This window comes from Equus przewalskii, chromosome 1, assembly GCF_037783145.1.
Source record: "Equus przewalskii isolate Varuska chromosome 1, EquPr2, whole genome shotgun sequence".
NCBI classification, from domain to species: Eukaryota; Metazoa; Chordata; class Mammalia; order Perissodactyla; family Equidae; genus Equus; species Equus przewalskii.
The window spans coordinates 54,121,304-54,147,403 of record NC_091831.1 but is presented as its reverse complement, the minus strand read 5'-3'; positions in this window follow the sequence as shown (position 1 = coordinate 54,147,403).

Sequence of the window (26,100 nt, the reverse complement as noted above, 5' to 3'; positions counted from 1 at the left end):
TACCAAGTTTCTCATCTGGGTAACTGGACAGATAGCTAACTGGGTTAAGAGAAACGTAGGAGATAAATTTTGTTGATATCGAGTTGGATTGCAAACTGGCCCCCATACACAGGTGGCAACAAGAGATAGAAGAAAGAGGCAGACAACTCCAGATTGCTAGGTGGCAGTTTTACTAAGCAAGAGAACTTACTTATGAGGCCTGTCTTGGGCGGCCTGTGCTAGGCAGTTGCGAAATAAGTAGATCTCTGCCCCTGCCCACCAGATTCTTAAAACTTTGGTTAGAGGCTTTGCCTGGCTTCAGATACACATTCAGTCCAGATGATCTCAATAACACTTCGCTCCCTCAAGGCTGTGTCTTTGAAACGGTTGCTAGTCCTGGAATAACAGAAGGATATACATTCCGAGGATAGGGGAAGGGGTGAGAAGCCTTCTATTGCCTGGGTCCAGCTCACAGATCAACAGGTGATCACATGCTCTTGATGATCTTGAAAACTGAAAAGAATTCAGTTTTTGTCATATTGAATTTTATTTGCTTGTGGAACATATATACAAGTGGAGAGGCAGTCTGGGAAACAAGAGAAAACTACAGACCAGTGATATAGGTATGGAATTCAGCCATCCTTTTGCTTTGTGCACTACACAATACTTTTGTGAGGGTCTCTAGAATGCCTTGATGAATTCTTGTTACCCTGTGATAGTATTCTTCTGATGAAATCGACTAACATTTTTTCTAAAAACAGAAATGGTTTCAGACTAACATTATATTCATAGCAAACAGGTTAAAAGTTATTACACAACTTTTAATCAAGAGCCAAGATTTGAAAGTTCAGAAATTAAGCACATAGTTTTAATGTACTTTTACAATATTTTCATTTAGATTATTTCACTATGTTAAAAGTACTTGAAAATTTTTGCTGTAAAATGTTAGCTTTGACTAATGTAGACAAATTCCGGAGCCCCCAAAGCTCAATCAATGTACTTATGCAAAAATATTTACTGAGCTCTATAGGCACTGAGATGTACTATGTTACAGTAATAGTTCTAGAGTGATACTTGGGAATCATCAGCGAATAAGACAAAAGTGATAGCTGTGGGCCTGGCAATTTATGGCAACTGCTCATTCTACTGGGTTTTACTTACGCAAGAATATCGTTTAATCTCTTTTATGTGTGAAGAATCTCATTTAACACCAACACTCTCAGTAAGTCTGTGATTCTGATTACTGCTCTTACATATTAGGGAAGCCTCTTGAAAACCTGGAAACAAAGAAAAGATACAGAAAACATTCAAAATGAACATTTATTATGTGCTTAAAATCTGTCACGCAGTGGGCTTGGCATGCATGCATTTTCTCATTTATTCCTCACAACAACCTTATGGGGTAGGCACTTACCACCTCTGACTTGTGATGGAAATTACGTTCAGAAAGTTAGGTAAATTCACTAAAATCACACGTATCATAAAGCGCTGGGGCTGGGCAATCCTACTCCATATCATGGGCTCTTAACCACTATGCATACTGCCTCGGCTTGTAAGTTTTGTGAAAGAAAACGTTTAAACGTTTTTGTTGATTTCTACTTAGGACCGTATAACTGTCCACTTATATATTTTTTTCGTGAATACACAAAGGCAGAAGAGAGGAAACGTGAGTAACGTCAATGAGAAATGTATAAACAAATTGAAATGATCTGCAAGAAAATTCAATCAGTCATATTCATTTAAAAGCTGGAAAATTTAGTTAACTTTTCTCTTTGAAAATAATTGTTTTTGTGAGATTAAGCCTTTGTATATGCTTCAACCTTTTTGATTTATTCTACCAATCTTCAAGATGGTTCACTTAGTGATTGTAAGAAGTGCTGACTGGCTGTGACAGTAAATCAGCTTTGCATCATGTACTGTGTATTTCAAACTGATGGATTATAGGCTGAGAAATCCTGCTGATCACTGGATATCACCACTGATAGGCTGGGGTCGGGCAAAGTCATCCAGATATCTTTGAACATCAATCAGTGCAAATCTCATAGGTCTGGAGATGAAGAGAATGTCACTGATTATAAATAACCACTATCTTATAAAATGACTATTTAAATTTATCAACAGGGAAGAGAAAGTAAAATAAAATTTTTTAAAAAGATATTAATGCAATATACTATTGTTAATTGAATACAGTTTACTCCACAGTCTTTATTCATGGAAAAATTTAAGGGCAGTCATAATAGGTATACAGAATATATGTTATATTCAGAGGTGTTAACCCTCTATTCGATTTTCAAAATTTGGCACATTATTTACATACAGTGAAACATAGATTATAAGTGGAATCTTCAATGAGTTTTGAAAAATATACACACTTGTGTAACCTCCATCTCAATCAACATATGGGCTAGTTTCATTACCCCACAGTTTCCTTGTGCCCTTTTGTACTCAAGATGCCTTCTCCTACCCTCCTCCCCCCTCCACTGCCACCACCACTACCAACTCGGTCCCCAGCAAGCATTGTTCTGATTCCTATCAAATTAGTTCATTATTGCCTACTGCAACTTCACATAAATTGAATCATGTGGTGGTGTTGGTTTTTAGTGTCTGTCTTTTTCACTCAGCCTAATGTGTTGGTGATTGATCCATGTTTCAAGCCTCTGTAGCTTGTTCTCTTTTTAATGATTAGTCTTCCATTCTATAAATATGCTGCAGTTTCTTTACCCATTCTCTTGTCAAAGAACATCTAAATTGTTTTCCATTTGGATCTATTATGGACAATGCTGCTGTGATCTTTCTTGTAAAAATTCTTTGTGTACATACATGTTTGTTTCTTTTAAGTATCTAGAAGTGGAAGTACTGGGTCATGTGATGAATATATATTTAACTTTATAAGAAACCAATAAAGAGTATTCCAAAGTGGTTCTACTATTTTCACTCCCATCAGCAATGCATGAGAGTTCTGGCTGATCCACTAAGTAACCATCATCTGATGCTATCAGACTTTTGCATTTTAGCCATTCTATTGGGTACATAGTAGTATCTGATTGTGCTTTCACTTGACATAGCCTGATGATTAATGATATTGAGAATGTTTTCATGTGCTTACTGCTCTTCATATATTTTCTGTAGTGAAATATCTGCAAAGATTTTGCCCATTTTTAGTAACCATCTTCCCATTTTATTGTAGGAGATTTTATATTTAGTATCCGTTTTTATCAAACACATATATATTTCCTAAACTGTGATTTTCCCATTCTATCTTTCATTGATTTTGTGGTCTGAAATCTATTTGCACACCCTAACATCACAAAAATATTTCCCTTAGTTTAATTCTAGAAGTATAAGTGTGTCTTTAACTTTATAAGAAATCGAAAAAAGTTTTCCAAAGTGATTTTATGATTTTACACTCTGACCAACAGAGTATGAAGGTTCCCATTATTTCCCTTTCTTGCCAACCCTTTATATTATCAGTCCATTTTAATTTTACCATTCTAGTGGGTTTGTTGTGCTATCTCATTGGGTTTTAATTTGCATTTCTCTAAGACTGTTAGAGTTCTATAGTCTCTATGGTCTTAAAACATCATTTTATATGCTGATTATGTATTCACATATCTTCTTTGATGAAGAGTCTGTCCAACTTGCCCCATTCACCCCTCCCCTTTTTTTCGGATGGGTTGTTTGTCTTTTTATTGAGTTGTTAGTGTTGGCTTTGTATTCTGAATACAAGTTCTTTATCAGATATGCGTTTTCAATTTTCTTTCTGTCCTTGGTTTAACTTTTTTTTATTAACCATTGTCTTTGAAAAATTAACAGTTTTAAATTTTGACATGTTCTATTAATTATGTTTTATTTATGGATCATGTTTCTTGTTTCATATCTAAGATGTTTTCTCAGGTTTTCTTCTAGAAATTTGCAGAAATTTAACGCCTCAATTTTAAGTATGAATTCTATTTCAAGTTACTACGTATGTGGTATGACAGGATTGACATTCATATTTTTTTCTATGGATATTTAAATTTTTAAGCAAAATTCCTTTAATTATCTTAGCACTTTGTCAAAAATCAAATAACCATATACATCAGGTCTGTTTCTAGGCAATTTATTCTATCCATTGACTTATATATTTGTTCTTAAACTACTATAACAGTGCTTTGATTATCGTAGTGTTAAAGTAAGCCTTGAAATCAGGTTGCATAAGTCCTCCAATTGTGTTTTAAAAATTATTTTAGCTAATCTAGGTTATTTGCATTTCCCTGTACATTTTATAGTAAGTTTATTCATTTATACAGAAAGAAAATTTGCTGGGACTTTGAATGGGATTATTTTGAAGTTATGTATCAAATTGAAGAAACTTACTATTTTAACTCTGTTAAGTATTCCAAAGTATTAAGTGGATATATCTCTCCATGTGTTTAGTTCTTCCTTATTTCCTTTTTATTTATTTTTCCTTCAGCTTTTATGAGATATGAGTAATATATAACATTATGTATGTTTTAGGTATACAAAGTGATGATTTGATACATGTATATATTGTGAAGTGATCACCATAGTAAGGTTCGTTAACACATTCATCACCTCTCATAACTGCTATACTATTTTGTAGTGAGAGCATTTATAATCTACTGTCTTAGCAACTTTCAAGTGTTTAGTATCGTTGACTACAGTTACCGTTTCCACCATCCCCAATCCCTGGCAACCACTTTTCTACTCTGTTTCTATGACTTTGGTTTTTTTTAGATTCCACATTTAAGTAAAATCATACAGTATTTGTATTTCTCTGTCCCACTTATTTCAATTAGCATAGTACCCTCAAGGTCCACCTTTGTTGTTGCAAATGGCAGGATTTTTTTTTCTTTTTCTTTTTCTTTTTTGCTGAATAGTAGTCTATTATATATACACCACATTTGCTTTATCCATTCGTCAGTAGATGGACACGGAGTTTGTTTTTGCGTCTTGGCTATTGTGAATAATGCCGCAGTGAACAGTGAGGCGCAGTTATCTCTTCAACATAATGATTTCATTTCCTTTGTATATATACCAAGAAGTGGGATTGCTGGGTCATATGGTATTCTATTTTTGATTGTTTTTAAACAAACCTCCATACTGTTTTCTACTGTGGCAGCACCGATTTACATTCGCATCACCAGTATAGCATGGTTCCCTTTTCTCCACATCCTCACCAACACTTGGCATCTCTTGCCTTCTTGATGAAGCTATTTTAAAATGCGTGAGGTGACATCTTGTCGTTTTGATTTGCATTTTCATTACAATTAGTGATGTTGAGCATCTTTTTATGTACCCATTGGCCATATGTATGTCTTCTTTGGAAAAATATTTATTCAGGTCCTCTGCCCATATTTTAGTTGTTATTAGTCTTTTTGCTATTGAGTTTTATGAGTTCAGTACATGTTTTGGTATTAACCTCTTATCTGATATATGGTTTGCAAATATTTTCTTCTATCCCATAGGTTGTCTTTTCATTTTATTGATTGTTCCTTTTGCTATGCAGAAACTTTTTAGTTTGATATAGTCCCACTTGTTGATTTCTGCTTTTGTCATTTGTGCTTTTGGTGTTATATCCAAAGAATTGTTGCCAAAACCAACGTCAAGGAGTTTTCCCTATATTTTCTTCTAGGAGTTTTATGATTTGATGTCTTATCTTTAAGTGTTTAATTCATTTCAAATTAACTTTTATCTATCATGTGAGATAGAGGTTAAATTTTATTCTTTTGCATGTGGATATCCAGTTTTCCCAAAATTATTTATTAGAAAGGCTATCCTTTCCCCATTGAGTATTCCTGGCTCCTTTGTCAAATGTTAGTTGGCCATTCATGTATGTGTTTATTTCTGGGCTCTCCAATATGTTCCACTTATCTATGTTTCTGATTTTATGCCAATACCATACTGTTTTGATTACTATAGCATTGTAATGTCATTTGAAATGAGGAAATGTGATGCTTCCAGCTTTGTTCTTCTTTCTCAAGATCTCTTTGGCTGTTTAGGGTCTTTTGTAGTTCCATGCAAATTTTAGGATTGTTTTTTCTATTTCTGAGAAAAATTCCATTGGAATTTTGATAGGGACTTCATTGAATCTATAGATCACTGGGTTAGTATTTTAATGATATTAATTCTTCTGATTTATGAACACAAAATATATTTCCCTTTATTTGTGTCTTCTTCAATTTCTTTCACCAATGTCTTATAGCTTTCAGCATACAGATCTTTTACCTTTTTGATTAAACTTATTAAGTATTTTACTGTATTCAATATTATTGTAAGAGGGATTGTTTTCTCTATTTCTTTTTCAGATATTTCATTGTTAGTGTATAAATTGCAACTGTTTTTTCTATGTTGATTTTGTATCCTGCAACTTTATTGAATTCATTCATTGGTTCTAACAGTGTTTTGGTGGAGTCTTTAGGGTTTTCTATATATAGTATCATGTCACCTGCAAACAGAGACAATTTCCCTTCTTCCTTTCCTATTCTGATGCCTTTTATTTATTTCTCTTGCCTAATAACTCTGCTAGGACTTCCAGTACTATGTTGAATGAGAGTGGTGATAGTGGGCACCCTTGTCTTCTTCCTGATTTTAGAGGAAAAGTTTTCAGCTTTTCTGCATCAAATATGATATTAGCTGTGGGTTTGTCATGTATGGTCTTTTTATGTTGAAGTATGTTCCTTCCATATCCAATTTTTCAAGAACTTTTATTATGAAAGCATGTTGGATTTTATCAAGTGCTTTTGTTACATCTATTGCGTGATAATTCAAGTTTTGCCCTTCTTTCTATTAATGTGGTGTTTCACCTTTATAGATTTGTGTATGTTGAACCATCTTTGCATTCCAGGGATGAATCCAACATACTTCTGAAATTGTAGTCATGTTAGGTTGGAGCCAACTTTGAGGCTATCACTGGGTCTGCATTGTGGTTTGTGGTTGGCATGCTTGTTACCAGGGCCTCAGGTGGGCGTGGATCCTGCCTGCTCTGTGGGTGGATGAGATTGCATCTGTACCTTGTTCAGTAGGGTGTGTTTGGGACAAGGGTCTGCTTCAGAGTTACAGTTGGGTTCTCAGCCGGCAGGCCTATTACCAAGTGCATGATTGGGTTTGGCTCCCGCCAGGTCCCTAGGGGGACTTCTGCCTGGTCGCTGGGTAGGTCCTTGAGTAGGCAGGACTGGCCATGGACCATAGCTGAGAGGGACTGGAACCAAATTACAGGACTATTTTGGGTTCCACAGCCAAGATTGTGGTATGTAGACCTGGTTCTGGAGGTGTGGATGGGTACGTCTCCCACTAGGTCCCTACGTGGATTGGACTGCTCCCTGACCAAGACTGAGGCTAGAGGCTGACTGAGGCTGGAAAGGCTGGATCCAAATATAGATCCCTTTCAGAATCTCCAGGGTTTCAGATATAATTCTGTCCCCTTGAGTCCCTCTATACACAGGACTGCTGGAAGACTGTGGCTATGGGGGCACTGGAGCCAAATATGGGGCCTTTTCAGGATCTCCAGGGGCACAGATGGAAATGTCTCCTGCTGAGTCCCTGTTCCAGGATGACTCTTCACTGAACATGGCTGCTACAGGTTGGAGTCCAGTTTCAGGGCCCTTTCAGAATCTATCGTCTGACGGAGTTTGGTGGGCAGACCAAGTGTGGTTCAGCAACTCCTGAACTGAGGCTGAAAGGGACTGAAGGTCATTCACAGGCCACTTCAGGGTCCGCAGCCTGGACTGAGATCTATATGCATATTACCTGATGCAGGGGTGGGTGTGATTCCTCCAGGGTCCCTTGGCATATGGTTCTGGTGACAAGACCAAGACAAATGGGCCTGTAGCTGATTCCTCAGGGGTACCAAACTGTTTCTAGGTCTGTAACTGGGACCAGGGTCAACAAGTCAGTCACCTGGGTGTTGGTCAGTGTTCTCAAAATGGCTCTCCTCATTCTTGGGCTGTGCCAGGGTTTCACAACCTCCTACATGGATCTCAAAGTTCCCACAAAGGCATTTTTCTCTGTGGATGGTTGCAAAATTATTGTTGTTCAGAGGACATCTTATTTGGCTATCTTGCTGACATCCAGGTTTTCCTTAATTTCTATCAGCAATGTTTCATAGTTTTCAGTGAACGTATCTTGTGCATATTTGTAGTTTATTCCTAAGTATTTCATTTTTTTGTTTATATTTTATTTTTTTCCGTTTCAATTCCCAAATGTTTCTTGCTAATGTAGAGATAGATGACTTATGTCAGTATGATGACCTTGTATTCAGAAGCATTTCTAAACTCCCTTTTTAGTACATGTAGCTTTTAAGTAGCTTCCTTAAGATATCCTACATGTGTAATCATGTTGTGAGTGAATGAAGAGAATTTTACTTCTTTCTATTTCTTTCATTATTTTTTCTTGCCTTATTACATTGTCTAGGACCTATAGTATAATGCTGAAAAGAAGTAGTGAAGGTGAACTTCTTTGTTTTGTACCTGATTTGGGGAAAATTTATTTAATCTTTCATCAATATGTATGATCCTGGCTCTAGCAATTTTTGTAGATGGCTTTTATCATGATAAGTTCCTTTCTCTCACAGTTTACTATGAGTTTCTACCATGAGTAAGTGTGGAATTGTGTTCAATCCTATTTCTGCTTCTATTTGAGATTACATGTTTGTTTCCTACTTTTAGTCCATTAATATAGTATATTACATGTCTTAAGTTTTTAATGTTGAGTCAACCTTTAATTCCTGGTTAAGTTCCATTTTTTTTTCCATAATGGTGAGAGCAAATTCAGACTGTCTTACTCCTTCATGGCTAATAGCAGAAGTGAGAAATTTCAAATATATTTAGCTAAAAATTACATAGAATTAATGTGTTGTTCCAATTTAATCTCTTACTAAAAAATAAGCAAACAATACAAATAACTCTTTCCCTCAAATTTACATTTTCCTATGTTTTATGCTCCACTTTGTCTAAAATTATTTGTCTATACTACCTGTTTATCAAAATTTTATTTGTTTAAGGTACACCTGAAATGACACAAACCTAATTTCTTTCCTTGTCTTCTCACTCTGAAATGTTTTCTCTATATCTGAGAACTATGGGCTTCTGTATGTGTCACCCTTGCAATCACATAGCCTGACTTTTATATATTTATGCTATATTTTACTTGTTTTTTTGGTCCTCAATTTTTTCTCTTCATCCAGTAATCCACCCTCTTTCTGAAAATAGAACTCATCTTTTTTTGTTTTGTTTTGTTTTGGTTTTCATTACAGCACAGCCCTTCTCTAATTCTTTGAATATCAGGAATGGATGGATTCAAGTCAGTCAGAGTACTCAATATCTCTGGACATAGAAATTGATCTAATGAAGGATGACATATGACCCATCTAGTGCTAAGCATTAGTTTCTGTCTGGTGAGATGATGGATGTCAAACTTGGAGTTTCTAAGGTCATAGCAATAACTACCCTAATTAAGTAAAGAGTGCAGGAAGCAGGGCTTTAGGACAAAGCGAAAACATTTAAATAATACCATTTGTTGTATCAAATAGCAGGATTTTCTTCTTTTTATGGTTTAAAATATTCCATTCCATTTCCACAGGAAAATTTTCTTTATCCATTCATCTATGAACAGACACATTGTTTCCATATTTTGGCTATTGTAAATAATACTGCAATGAACACAGGAGTGAAGATATTTTTTCATCCAGGGGTTGAGGTTTGGGGGTAATGGGGAGATGTTGCTCAAAGGATGCAAACTCTCAGTTATAAGATGAATAACTTCTGGAGGTCTAAGGTACAGCATAGTGGTTATAGTTAATAATACTGAATTGTACAATTGAAATTTGCTAAGAAACTAGGTCTTAAGTGTTCTCATCACATATAATAAAATGGTAACTATGTGATGGATATATTAATTAACTTGATAGTGGTGATCACTTCACAATGTGTATATATATTAAATATGTTGTACACCTTTAAAAATATCATGTTGCATAGCCTAAATAAATACAATTTTTATTTGTCAATCGTATCTCAGTAAAGTTTGAAAAAATATAAATAAGTAAGTAACATCATTTGGGCTCTTTATTCCATTTATGCCTGAAGCCAAATGCTCCTCTCCCATCCAAGCGGAAAACTCTCTGCCTGTTTTATTTCAGCCTAACAAACTTGTTTTGGATTTTTTGTCAGTTAGAGATGCAGAGTTCAGAGATACATATAAATTTCAACCCTTTTTCTTTATTTTATTTTATTATTTTATTTTTAGGAAGATTAGCCCTGAGCTAACATCTGCCTCCAATCCTCCTCATCTTGCTAAGGAAGCCTGGCCCTGAGCTAACATCTGTGCCCATCTTCCTCTATTTTATATGTGGGACGCCTGCCACAGCACGGCTTGACCAAGTGCATAGGTCTGCGCCTGGGGTCTGAAGAAGTAAACCCTGGGCCTCTGAGGTGGAGCGTGTGAATTTAACTGCTACGCCACTGGGCTGGCCCCCCTTTATCTTTATTTTTAAGTGTAAAACATTATCCAATATAGGGCCTACATATTAGGTACTAGAAAATAATTGTTTGATAACATTTCCGAATGAGGAAAAATTTTCGTTTAACTTAGAAGAAGAAAATCATGTTTGCAAAATATTATTTAATATTTCCTTTTACCAATCTCCTGAAAATCAATTATTGGTCCATCAATACACATATAAGATTTTCCTTATCAATCCCTTACCAAGAGGAAATCACTCTTTAAAATATAACCAACTATGTGTTCCAGAAATTCTCTTCGTCAAAGTCAGGTACTGCCTCTAGCCTATTAATGCTTCTGTCTGGGAATAAAGAGCATTTGGCTCATTTTCCTGTAGTTCTTTTTACACCACTTTCTAAATGACAATGTCTCTGTTTGAGGGAGTAACTTTATATGTTCACAGATTGTAGAAGGTGATTTGTTATTGGTGCTAGAGGCTAAGTTCTTTATTACCAAGTTAACATTATTATTTCTCATGATTTCATTGAACGCTGTTTAAAATTTCATCTAAGACAGTTTGTTTGACTTGCATGGTAAAACAGCACCTACCATTCTGAGAGCACTTAGTCCACTTTTAGTGAAAAGCATTAACTCAATACTCTTGCACTTGTCATAATGCAGGCACAAAGTAATGATGTTAGAGGTTGCATAAGTTGGGCTAGAAGCCAGATGTGAGGTTTCAGAAATTTAAAACCCTCCATCCTCATTCTTATAGTATATATAAACCAAAATTGAGACTGGCAGCAAGATAAATTAGACGTATAAGGAATTCAGGCTGCCAATTTTGGTTTGGAATAGTATAATAAATCTGGGAAACATAATTTAATCCATTTTGAAATAAATTAATCATTGAACAATTACTGTCAAAGAAAGCAAACATTTTTTATTGTGGTAAAAATAACATTAAATTCACCATTTTAACTATTTTTGAGGTATAGTTCAGTAGTGTTAAGTATGTTCACTTTGTTGTATGACATATTTCTAGAACTTTTTCATCTTACAAAACTGAAGCTCTATACCCATTGACCAGCAAATCCCCATTTCCCCCCCCCTCCCTAGCCCTTGGCAACCACCTTTTGACTTTGTGTTTCTATAATGTTGACTACTTTAGATACTTCTTACGAGTGGAGTCATACAGCATTTGTTCCTTTGTGACTGACTTAATTTGCTTAGCATAATTTCTTTGAGGTAAATCCATGTTGTAGCATGTGACAGAAATTCCTCCATTTTAAAGGCTGCATAGTATTCCAATGTGTGTATACACCACATTTTCGATATCCATTCATCTATTGATTGGCATTTGGGTTGCTTCCATCTCTTGACTATTGTGAATAATGCTGTAATGAACATGGGTGTGCAAATCTCTCTTCTAGAAAGTAAGCATGTTTTGATTGGTCCATACATGGTTGGCTCATCTCATTAAAAAAATTTTTAAAGTAAAAAGAAACCTAAATACTTGTCTACAGTTGAAAGACATAATAAACATGGATCAGGGGGAAAGAAAGGCTTTGTCTTTGTATTTTTCAGTCCTGCTTGAGACAACAACAACAACAACAACTAGCAGGGGATAAAAATGCTTTACAGTTGGAACAAGGCCTGGTGGTGTAGTGGTTAAGGTCATGCACTCCACTTCAGCAGCCTGGGCTTCACTGGTTAGGATCCCAGGCACAGACCTACACACGACTTGTCAAGCCACACTGTGGTGGCATCCCACATACAAAACAGAAGAAGATTGGCATAGATGTTAGCTCAGGGTCAATCTTCCTCACCAAAAAATTAATTAATTAATTAAATAATTTACAATTGGCCACACCCACAGATTTTTATATATGGCAAAATGTTGCCTAGTGTGGGAAAAGGTTGTTGAAGGCAAGTTTAACATCTTTTCTCATCTCTCTCCGTTATCTCCCAACAACTCGTTAATCAAATAATACAAATACACACAGTGTTGTTGCCAGACAAAGATTCAAGGGAAATCCTCTCACATCTCCTTTCAACCTCTCCATCAACATTACTGATCTAAATCCTTACTCTATGTGAGAATTTCCTGCTTCATTTATTCCACACACCTTTGTGGCCTCTGGTCTTGAATTTCTTTTCATGTCTCTTATGTAAGCTAATATACGTATGGGTCTAACATATGATTCCAAACAACCATAATATATTTAGAATAATTGCATATAGCAAAGTAGAAATGAATATATTTTATTTCATAGACCTATTTTTGCATGTGTAAAAATGCTTACCTGAGAAATTCTATCAATAATTTTGTTCACTTACTCAATGAAACAGAGAATTTTAAATAAAGTAAAAAGAATACATCCTCTTTCTTAGTGCCTAGCTGGTATGAGATATGAAACATATAATTTACTTTAGTGGTCGCATTACTCTATGCTTTGTTAATTTTAAAGCTATTTCACGGTAAAAGGTCATTAAAAGTAAGAACAATCCTTTCCTCAGCAACATATTAAGATTGTCTCTAAATTATCTGCCTTTTCCACCCACTGCATACATTTGAAAAGAATTTGATTCTGTGCATTTAAAAAATAAACACAAGATGCAGGGGCTGGCCCTGGAGCTGAGCAGTTAAAGTGCTCCACTTCAGTGGCCAGGGTTCATGGGCTCGGACCCCCAGTGCGGACCTACTCCACTCATCAGCCATGCTGTGGAGGCATCCCACATACAAAGTAGAGGACAATTGGCATAGATATTAGCTCAGGGCTAGTCTTCCTCAAGTGAAAAAAGAGGATTGGTAACACATGTTAGCTCAGGGTGAATCTTCTTCACACAAAAAGATAAATTAATTTAAAAATAAAAACAAGATGTCTATTTAACCCATCCATGACCTAATTTTAAAGAGTATCTTATACACCATGGATCATGTGATACTTGAAAGAGGTAAAGATAAATTTGATTATTTTTATGTTTGTTTTACATTTAATTTTTATGTTGCAGAAACAGTTTGAATATCATTGCTGTAATATTACCTGCTAGAATTTAAACTGCATAATGGCAAGGGCTTTGTTTTATCGACCTCTCTGCCCTGCAGTGCCTAGAAGAGGGTCTGTCACACAGTTGGCAATGCGTGCATTTTTAAATAATAAATGATTGAATGAGTGGCTTAATATGACTCAGAAATAATCTTTAGCATTATTTTTGGCCTGTCATTCTGTAGGTGATGGCTGATTTTATTGCTTTTTAAAAAGTGGCTTACTTACCAAATATGTCCCAAATATATTTCCATGTTAAATTTTCGTCTAGTCTTTATATATATGCATATAATCGTTTACTGACATCTATACAACTAGATCATTTCCTCAGTTTTCCCCACTATAAACAATGCTATGATGATCAAACCTTAGGTAAGACTTTGGGCACATCCAGGATCACTTCCTGAGAATGTACTGCACAAAATATCATGTTTTAGTCAATTTATCTATGATTTATGCATGAAAATCATAACTTTCATTTCTTCCAAAACACAGCATATTATTTTTTTAGCTTTATTGGGGTATAGTTGAGAAATAAAATTGTAAGATATTTAAAGTGTACAAAGTGATGATTTGAGATCTATATATATATCTCTCTCAAATATTTGAGATATATATATAGAGAGATCTCTCTCTCTCTCTCTCTCTCTCCATATATATTTTATGTATATACACATTTTGAAAAGACTTCTCACATCTAGTTAACCCATTCATTACCTCACATATTTTTCTTTCCTTTTTTTTTCTTTTCTTTTTTGCTGAGAACACAAGTTTTATTCTTTTAGCTAATTTCAGTTATAAAATACAATGTGATCAACTATAGTCGTTGTGTTGTACATTGGATCCTCAGACTTTATTCATCTTATAGCTAAAAGTTTGTACTCCTTTGTCAACCTCTCTATTTCCCCCACCTCCCAGGCCCTTAAAACTACCATTCTACTCTTTATGTCTATGTGTTCAGCTTTTTTAGATTCCACATGTAAGTAACATTATACAGTATTTGTTTTTCTCTGTCTGGCTAATTGTACTTAGTATAATGCCCTCAGGGTCCATCCATGGTGTCATAGATGGCAAGATTTCCTTCTTTCTCACAGCTGAATAATATTCCATTGTGTGTCTGATATATATATTACATCTTTTTTATCCATTCATCTGTTGATGGACATCAGGTTGTTTCCATATCTTGACTATTGTGAATAATGCTGCAGTGAACGTGGGAGTGTAGATATCTCTTTGATATCCTGTGACTATTCTTTTCACATTGTGTTTCCATCATTATTGGTGGTTCTTTTTTTGGTTATTGACTACTGTAACTTACTCAAGAGTTAACATTTTAACACTTTATCTTTTAGACATGATACAGTTGTCCTTTTGGGCTGTAGCATCTTTTAAAATAATGTTTTTAAATGTGTATTTATAATACAGGCAAATGACTCACTCCTCATATAACCACTTTCCACAGAATTAATTTGTTTTGTAGTTTAAAATTTTTTACATGTATTTCTTATATTGCAAAAATAAAAATACGTAAATTGTATTGTCCACTCTAGAGGGCATATTTGAGTTGAATTTATATTTTATATCCTAATAAATATACAATGACTCTATTTTTTTCTTCTCTTTTATAAACCAGTTTTAAAGATCATCCTTATACATTTGCACAGTTATCTGATTAGTTACATTAGATAAATTTTCTGTAAAACTTTGGGTCAGATATTATAAAGAAATAAGCTTCTTCAAATTCCAGTAGGGTTGTAATGTAAAAGATAAAGTCTCAACAAAATTGCATTGGCTCAATACTTAAATGACAAAACACTGTGACTCTTTCAAATGTTCACCCATACCTCGTTTGTATAGTTTACTAAAACAACAATAGAGACTATCCTCCCCTTTTCTGATAAATATCAGGAGGTCTCCTCCCCCCAACCTTAGTGTCAAAAGCCAGCCCCTTAGTTACTATCTTTGAATCAAATTTTGGTGGTCTAGTGCTGTACCCAGGTACATAGAAATGAACTGAGGTGATCACAGTGCTACTGGCTGACGACTATTCTCCTTTTCCCATCTTAAATGTTGTTTTTATTAAGTTCCAAACCATTATTTCAAACTCTGGGTCTGAATTTTATGAAAAAACAAAATGTATTGTCAAAGTTACCTGTGTGTAGGATTGTTTCAGTGATTTATATTTAGAGGAAAAAAAAAGGAAGAGAAAAAAATCAGAAAAGAGGCAAGACAACTAGAAACTCCATAAAAGATAAAAAGTTTCATAAAAAGGAAATATAATTATAGTCTATATATTAGTGTCCTAGGGCTGCAGTAACAAAGTACCACAAACTAGATGATTTAGAACAACAGAAATGTATTCACAGGTCTGGAAGACAGAAGTCAGAAATCAAGGCCCTGGCTAGTCCTGCTCCCTCTGAAGAGGAGTTGAGAAGGAGCTGTTCCAGGCCTCTTTCTTAGCTTTGGTTCAGAGGTTGCCGTCTTACTTGTGTCTTTTCTCTCCGTGCATTTCTCTGTCTGTGTTCAAATCCCTCCTTTATGTAAGGATGCCAGTCATACCAGAATAAGGCTCACTATAATGACCTCATCTTAACTTGACTATAACTGTAAAGACTCTATTTCCAATTAAAGTTATATTTTGAGGTACTGGGAGTTAGGACTTCAACGTATTTTTTGGGGAGGACACAATTCAACCCATAACAGTATACAACCTCACTTAGCTGTGAATGCTAGGAACACATAGTCATGAGAATGTCTACAACTAATATTGATCTAACCAAGTGGAAATGCATGTGTGTTTGTGTGTGTACAAGGAAGGAGGTGGATAAAAAGTTAAATTCTCAAAAATCTGAAACAAAACCAAATCATAATATAGTAATGTAAGCAATTTACTTACTAAAAATAACACTAAGAGAATCAGGAAAGAAAGTTTAAACTACCTCTGAAGAATCGAACAGAGTTTGGTTGCAGACAGATGGGAACAGGATGGAAAATTGCTGTTTTTATGATATCTTTTAAAATTACATGAGTATGAATGTTAATTTTATATATGAATATATTAATGTAATGAAATAAAAAATGAATTTAATCATAATGATTATTTACATATCTAAAATGTCATGCATTTAGAAGCATGGTGATCTAGAAGCCTTCAGTCTCAGGCAAACTAGTTTTTAGACTGTTGAGATGCTATGCAAATTATAAATGGGCTAATAAAAAGAATGCTATGTCTCTTGCCAACTTTTGGAAGTTTTTACCTATTATTTCTTCTTGTAATTTTTTTAGCCCTGCTCTCTTTCCAGAACTCTGACGACATGAAAGCTCTTTTATTATAGCCTCACAGGTATCTATTCTTTCTTTCTTTCTTATTTTTTTCGTAAATCTATTTTCTCTCTCTTGTTCAGATTGAGGAATTTTTATTGTTCTACAGCCTATTCACAAATATTTTCTTCTGTCACCTCCATTCTGCTTTGAGCCCATCCCTTGAGCTTTTACTTCAATTACTGTATTTTTCAGTTCTAAAACTCCCATTTGGTGCCATGGGGTGATGCTCCTGGTGACTTCCACCCAGCCCAGCGGAAACTTGGCCTGATTTTCGCAGATTTTGTTTCAGACTGGTGTCAATGGAAGCGGGAAATACTTACATTTTAAAGGACAAAGCTGTTAACACAAATGTAACTTTGGAACATTGTGGAGAACAACAGTTTATTTGGTGTCTGAAATTGAATACAGTCCTATATAGTGAAAAGGACTCTGAACTTGGTCCCAGAGGATATAGATTCAAGTCTGACCGATGTGCCCTTTGATTGGTAGTGACGTCAGCATCATGTCAGAGTGAGCTTGTCCAGGACTCTCTCCCCTCCAACATACAACAAAAAGGAGAAACCATATTCCAACAGAAAATATCCTAACAGCTCAGGAATCCTCAGAGAGTCACAGCAGCCAAACGACGGAGGGTGGAGAGGCTGAAGCCACCTTCAGAGGAGCTGGAAGGGGGTAAGAGAGATCTCTGCTCCCTCCCCTAAAGACTGGGATCACTGCTGCAGGAGGCTCTGTGAGAAAAGAAGTAGGGGAGGGGTAGCATGTCTGTAGGATCACCCAGGACTCCCTAGTGCCCTTGCAGCCTAGAGGGAAGCCCTCTAACAGGGTGAAAGCTTTCACGTGGGATAATCTCATCAAGCCAAGACCCCAGGAGACCAGATAGCAAGAGCTGATTGGGAAACCGGGGACTGCACACAAGAGGAAATGCACCAACACCCCCCCACACACCCACCTGCACTGTACTGTCCTGTCTCAGCTGAAGGCAGAGGGCTCAGAATATGCAGTTCTAGACCCCCATCCATTGGTGACAGGCTGTAACTGCAACCAAATAATATCACAACGGGAAAAACCTGTACTTCCAACATCAGGCAATTCATCAAGTCTCCAGACCAGAGAGAAAATGACAAGCACCCAGAATTCAGTCCTGGGGATGCAGAAATAAGTAAACTAAATGACAATGAATTCAGAATAGGTATCATCAAAAAACTCAATGAGGTAAAAGAGAATATAGGGAAACAATTCAATGAGTTCAGGAGCTACTTCACAAAAGAGATTGAAGCTATAAAGAAAAATCAATCAGAAATACTAGACATGAAAGACGCCATAGAAGAGATCAAACAAAATATGGATTCTCTGAATACTCATATGGACACCATAAAGGAGCAAATCAGCATAATCCAAGATAGACATATTGAATTGCTCCAGACAGAGGAGGAGAGAGAACTGAGACTAAAAAGAAATGAAGAAAGTCCCCAAGAAATATCCAACTCAATGAAGTAATGCAACATAAGAATTATAGATACCCCAGAAGGAAAAGAGAAAGAGAATGGAGCAGAAAGTGTGCTCAAAGAAATAATAGCAGAGAACTTCCCAAATCTAAGGAATGAGAGGGAAATGTGTGTGGAGGAAGCTTTCAGATCTCCTAGATTTGTCAATGTAAAAAGACCTACTGCAAGGCATATAATAGTAAAATTGGCAAAAATGACTGAAAAAGAAAGAATAATCAGAGCAGCAAAAGGCAGAAGAAAATAACCTACAAAGGAATCCCTATCAGACTTTCAGCAGATTTCTCTGCAGAAACCTTACAAGCTAGGAGAGAATGGAATGACATATTGAAAACTTTAAAAGATAAAATCTTCAGTCAAGAATACTCTATCCAGCAAAAATATCCTTCAGATATGAGCAAGAAATTAAATCTTTCTCAGTCAAATAAAAGCTACTGGACTGCATAGCCACGAGACCCCCCCGCCCCCACAAGAAATCCTCAAGAAGGCCCTCATACCTGAAAAAAGGAAACAAGGGAGAAAGGGGTCACAAAACACAGAGTAAGGAGACAAATAGATAGAATCAGAACAGGATAGCAAATATTCAACTATGGCATTAGGATAAAAGGAAGGAAAACACCAAAAACAAAGACAATCTTGTCACTTTAACCACAAACTCACAACATATGTTGGAATAAGATATGAGAATAATAAGTTAGGAGGGGAGGAGGAAAGGTACTGAATCATTTTAGATTAAGGAAATAAGAGGTCATCAGAAAATGGACTATGTTATCCATGAGATTCTGAATACAAACTTCAGGGTAGCCACTAAACTAAAAAGCAGAACAGAGACACAAAAATTAAATAATGAAAAAACTAAGAAACACAGCATAAGAAACTGCAGAAATCAATGGGTAGACCAAAAGACACAGGATGAGAAACAAAGGAAATGCAGGAAAACAGGAAAACAAGTGATAGAATGACAGCATTAAGCCCTCATACATCAATAATCACCCTCAGTGTAAATGGATTGAACTCTCCAATGAAAAGACACAGAGTGGTAAGATGAATTAAAGAACAAGGTCCAACAATTTGTTGCCTCCAAGAAACACATCTCTGCTCCAATGACAAATACAGGCTTAGAGTGAAGGGGTGGAAGACGATACTCCAAGCTAATGGCAAACAAAAGAAAGCAGGCGTCGCAACATTTATATCAGACAAAGTAGATTTCAAGAGAAGGCAGGTAAAGAGAGACAAAGGGGGCAATATACAATGATCAAAGGGACACTACATCAAGAAGAAATAATGCTTGTAAATATCTATGCACCCAACACAGGAACACCAAAGTTCATACAGCAACTATTAACAAACCTAAAAGAAGATATCAAAAATAACACAGTAATAGTAGGGAACCTCAACACCCCACTCACATCATTGGCTAGACCATCCAGACAGAAAATCAACAAGGAAAGAGTGGAATTAAATGAAAAGCTAATAGAACACTGTATCCAAAAACAGCAGAATACACATTCTCCTCAAGTGCACACAGAACATCCTCAAGGATAGACCATATGTTGGGAAATAAGACAAGCTTCCATAAATTTTTAAAAAATGAAATAATAGCAAGCATCTTCTCTGATCATAATGCTATAAAGCTAGAAAGTAATTACAAGAAAAAAGCTGAGAAAGGGACAAAGATGTGGAGACTAAATAATATGCTATTGAACAAGCAATGGATCATTGAAGAAATTAAAGAATAAATCAAAAAATATCTGGAGACAAATGAAAATGGCAACATGCCATGCCAACTCATACAGGACACAGCAAAAGTTGTATTAAGAAGGAAATTCATTGCAATACAGGCACACCCTAACAAACAAGAAAAATCCCAAATAAGCAATCTCAAATTACAACTAACTGAATTAGGAAAAGAAGAACAAACAAAGCTCAAAGTCAGCAGGAGGAGAGAAATAATAAAAATCAGAGCAGAAATAAATGTTGTTGAAACAAAAAAGGCAGTAGATAGGATAAATGAAACAAAGAGCTGCTTCTTTGAGAAGATAAATAAAATTGACAAACCCCTAGCCAGACTTACAAAGAAAAAAGAGAGAAAGCTCAAATAAACAAAATCACAAATGAAAGAGGAGAAATAAAAATAGACTTCACAGAAATACAATGGCTTTTAAGAGAACACTACAAAAAACTATATGCTAACAAAATGGATAACCTAGAGGAAATGGATAAATTCTTAGACTCTTACAACCTCCCAAAGCTAAGTCAAGAAGAAACAGGCAATCTGAACAGACCAATCACAAGGAAAGAGATTGAAACAGTAATCAAAAACATCCCAAAGAATAAAACCCCAGAACCAGATAGTTTCCTGGGGAATTCTACCAAACTTTCAGAGAGGATTTAATACCTATACTTTCCAAGCTATTCCAAAAAATTAGGGAGGATGGAACACTTCCTAACACATTCTACGAGGTCAACAACACTCTGATACCAAAGCCTGACAAGGAAAGCACAAAAAAAGGAGAACTACAGGCCAATATCACTGATGAACATAGATGTAAAAATTCTCAACAAAATTTTGGCAACCTGAATTCAGCAATACATCAAAAGGATCAGACATCACAATCAGGTGGGATTCATACCAGGGACACAGGGATGGTTCAACATCTGCAAATCAATCAACTTGATAACCCACATCAACAAACTGAGGAATAAAAACCACATGATCATCTCAATAGATGCAGAGAAAGCATTTGACAAGATCCAACAGTCATTTACGATAAAAACTCTGACCAAAGTGGGAATAGAAGGAAATTACTTCAACATAATAAAGGCCATATATGACAAAACCACAGCCAACATCATACTCAATGGGCAAAAACTGAGCATCATCCCCCTGAAAACAGGAAAGAGAGAAGGATGCCCTCTATCACCACTCTTATTGAAAAGAGTACTGGAGGTGTTGGCCAGAACAACTAGGCAAGAGAAAGGAATAAAAGGAATCCTTTTAAATCCTTTTAAATAGGGAGGGAAGAAGTGAAACTCTCACTGTTTGCAGATGAAATGACCTTATATATGGAAAATCCCAAAGAATCCGTTGGAAAACTATTAGAAATAATCAATGACTACAGCAAAGTTGCAGGGTATAAAGTCAATTTGCATAAATCAGTAGCATTTCTATACTCTAATAACAAACTAACAGAAAAAGAACTCAAGAACAAATACCATTCACAATCACAAGAAAAAAGAATAAAATACCCTAGGGTGAATTTATTTAAGGAAGTGAAAGACCTATACAACGAAAACTACAAGGCTTTTCTGAAAGAATGGATGATGACATAAAGACATGGAAAGACATTCCATGCACATGGATTGGAAGAATAAGCATAGTTAAAATGTTTATACTACCTAAAGCAATCTACAGATTCAACAAAATCCCAATCAGAATCCCAATGACATTCTCTACAGAAATAGAACAAAGAGTCCTAAAATTCATATGGGGCAACAAAAGACCCTGAATTGCTAAAGCAATCCTGAGGAAAAAGAAAAAAGCTGGAGGCATCACAATCCCTGACTTCAAGACGTACTACAAAGCTACAATAATCAAAACAGGATGGTACTGGTACAAAAACAGGTGCACAGATCAATGGAACAGAATTGAAAGCCCAAAAATAAAGCTACACATCTATGGACAGCTAATCTTCGACAAAGGAGCTGAGGTATACAATGGAGAAACAAAAGTCTCTTCAACAAATGGTGCTGCGAAAACTGGAAAGCCACATGTAAAAGAATGAAAATTGACCATTTTTTTCACCATTCACAAAAATAAACTCAAAATGGATCCAAGACTTAAACGTAAGACCTGAAACCATAAGGCTTCTAGAAGAAAATATAAGCAATACACTTTTTGACATCAGTATTAAAATGATCTTTTTGACACTGTGTCTTCTCAGACAAGGGAAACAACAGAAAGAATAAACAAATGGGACTTCATCAGACTAAAGAACTTCTTCAAGGCAAGGGAAAACAGGATTGAAACAAAAAAACAGCCCACTAATTGGGAAAAAATATTTGCAAGTCATATATCCAACAAAGGGTTATTCTCCATAATATGTAAAGAACTCACAGAACTCAACAACAAAAAAATCAAACAACTCAATCAAAAAACGGGCAAGGTACAGGAACAGACATTTCTTCAAAGAAGATATACACATAGCCAATAGGCACATGAAAAGATGTTCATCATCACTGATCATCAGGGAAATGCAAATCAAAACTACACTAAGATATCACCTTACACCCATTAGAATGGCAAAAAGAACCAAAACAAAAAGTAACAAATGTTGGAGGGGTTGTGGAGAAAAAGGAACCCTCATACGCTGCTGGTGGGAATGCAAACTGGGGCAGCCACTATGGAAAAGAGTAGGGAGATTTCTCAAAAAATTAAAAATAGAAATACCATGACCCATCCATCCCACTACTTGGTATCTATCCAAAGAACTTGAAATCACTAACTCCAAAAGTCCCATGCACCCCTATGTTCATTGCAGCATTATTTACAATAGCCAAGACGTGGAAGCAACCTAAGTGCCCATCAACTGATAATTGGATATAGAAGATATGGTATATATACAATGGAATACTACTCAGCCATAAAAAAGGTTAAAATCGTCCCATTCACAAGAACATGGATGGACCTTGAGGCTATTATGCTAAGTGAAATAAGCCAGATAGAGAAAGACAATCTTTGTATAACTCCACTCATATGTGGAAGTTAAACATGTAGACAAGAGAAAAGATTAGTGGCTACCAGGGAAAGCAGGGGGTGGGAGTTGGGCACAAATGGTGAAGTGGTGCACCTACAATACAATAATGTACAACTGAAATTTCACAAGTTGTAAGCTGTCATTATCTCGATAAAAAGTTAAAAAATATCATAAATGCAATTATAGTGTATGCAGCCTTTTGAACTGGGTTTCATTCACTTAGCATAATGCATTTGAGACTGATCCATGTTTTTGCATGTATCAGTAATTCATTCCTTTGTATTGCTGAGTAGGATTCCATTTGGGTTGTTCTAGTGTTTCATGATTATAAATAAAGCTGCTATAAATATTTGGGTACAGGTGCTTGTGGCAACAAAAGTTTTTATCTTTCTTGAATAAAGAACTAGGAGTGGTAATTCAGGGTCATATGGAAAACATATGTTTATTCTTATGATACACTTCCAAAGTGTTTCCAAAGCAATGTATCATTTTGCATTTCCAACAGCGTTGTATGAGAGTTCCAATATCTTAACATCTTCACCAGCACTTGATATTGTCAGTTGTTATAATTAAAAAAAAAAAAAAAATTTAGCCATTCTAATAGGTATGGAATGGCATTTTATTGGTGTTTGAATTGGCATGTTCCTAATTACTCATTATGTTCAGAAAGTTTTCACATGCTTATTTACCATCCATACGTCTTTTTAGATTTCTTTAATTCTTTAACTGATATTTTTAAATGGTTGTCTGTTTTCATCTTATTCAGTTTTGAGGGTTCTTTATATACCCCAAATACTGAATTTATATGGAAAATATTTTCTTTCAGTCTCTTTCCTATCTTTTTGCAATCTTAACACTGTCCTTGGAGAAACAAAAATTTTAATTTAGATGAAGTCCAATTTATTAATTGTTTCTTTTATGGATTCTATCTTGCATCATAGCTGATAAATCTTGCCTAACACAAATTCATAAAAATTGCCTCATGTTGTTTTATTTTTTCTAGACGTTTTACAGTATTAGATTTTACATTTCACACTAAAATATAATTTGAATTAATTTTTTATATGGTATGCAGTAAGACTTGAGATTATTAAATTTTTATATAAACATTCCACTATTATGGCATCATTTGTTAAAAAAACACCATACTTTGTATGTTGAATTGTTTTTGTATCTTCATTGAAAAACAATTGACTATGTATGCGTTGGTCTATTTCTGGACTTTCCAATCATTTTGTTGATTTCTTAAAGAAACAAAAAGCCTGAAAATATTATTAGGCTTCTATTTAATCTAAAGATCAATTTTGAGAGAATTAGCATCTTAATATTAGCCTCCCAATATATGAACATGGAATATCCTTCTGGTTATTTAGATCTTCTTTGATGTCTCTCATTACCGTTTTATAATTTTCAGCGTAAAGGTCATCTGCAGACCTTGTTAGATTTTTATATTGGGGTTTCAGGCATTTTGTTGCTTACAGAAGTGGTACTTATTTTGTTGTGGCTGTTATGTTTTGTTTTGTTTTAGTATCATTTTCCAACTGTTCACTGAAAATATATTTTTGTATGATGACTGATATCCTGAAACATCCTAAATGTACTTATTAGTTCCAGCGGCATTTTTTTGGTGGATTCTTTTGGATGTTTTAATGTAGACGACAATGAACGTTATAAATATGATTTTATTTCTTTGTCTTGAATTAGTGCTCTCAATAAGTTCCCCATAGCCCTGTTTCACAGGATGCTTGAAAAAGACTTATTTGTCCTGTTCCTGACTTTAGAGGGAAAGGATTCAGTTCTTCACAGAAAATGGCTATATGGTTTTTCTTCATAATCTGTTGCTATGGTGAATTATATGGAATGATTGTTGTACTCAGAACCACTGTTGCACTCCTTGAATAAATCCCAGAGTTGCAAGCCTCTCTGGACCAAAATCTAATATCCAGATAATTTTTTTTATTACACTATTTTTTAAGAAAAATTTAATCAAAATATTGAAAAGCTAAAGGTGGAGAAGACAACACAAAAAGCCATGTTGAACCTGTGCTGTGCCAGAAGAAGCATCGGTGACTACCATTTAAACTTTTAAAAATTTCTTGGTAAAAACATGTAGCTGATGGTACAGTGGACTTTCCTAAAACTCCTCACATTAGCCACCAGGACAAACTCCGAGCTTTTCAGCCTGGTGCATGTGTCCCTCCACAGCATGGTTCTTGCCTACCTCTCTAGCTAGCATTTTGTTTTATAAATTCTATGAATGAGGCACAGAATAATTTTGAGAAACCATAAACTCTTATCTTCATGCTTTTTCTCTGCCTAGAATATTCCCTGTACGCTCTGTACTCCTTCCTGGCTTGTTCTTATTTTTATTCCAAAATTGAGCAATGGTGTATCATTCTATGGTGAATATTGCCATTGCCTTTTAGTCTGTGTACGATGTCCTACTCTGTATTTACATAGTGTTAAATACCCTATATTATGTACACAGTGTTAAATATCTGATATCGCAAATACTTTTTGCTTTTATTTGCTTATCTGTGCCACTAGGCTGTAAGCCTTTTGAAGGAAAACAAAAAACAAACAAAAAGGAAAAGAAAAGAAATTGATCTGATTCACTTTACCTTCCTCAGGATCTAGCACAATGCCAAGCACGTGTACAGTGTTCAAAATAAACCAAAAAAGTTGGGGAATGAATGACTGATTGTATTGATTAACCCAGGTCTGATTAAGTTTCACTGATGAGAACTTCCTCAGGGCTGCATATTCTAGCTGATTTAGCTTATTGATTTAAAATATATTTACTCACTCCTGGGATAATTATGAGTTTGGATTAGAGGAAAACTAAAAAGCATTTGGATAAGGCACTTTTACTAATTATCTAAGACCTGTGAGTTAATGTCAGCTTATCAATTCTGTTTTGCTAGTGAGAGGAGACGAAATGTCCCTTCCAAAATTATTTTCCATATGAACCTCCTTAATAAGTGAAAATTGACAGCAATGATTGTCATGGTTGAGAAATTTCATTACTGCTTCAAATTTAGCCTCATA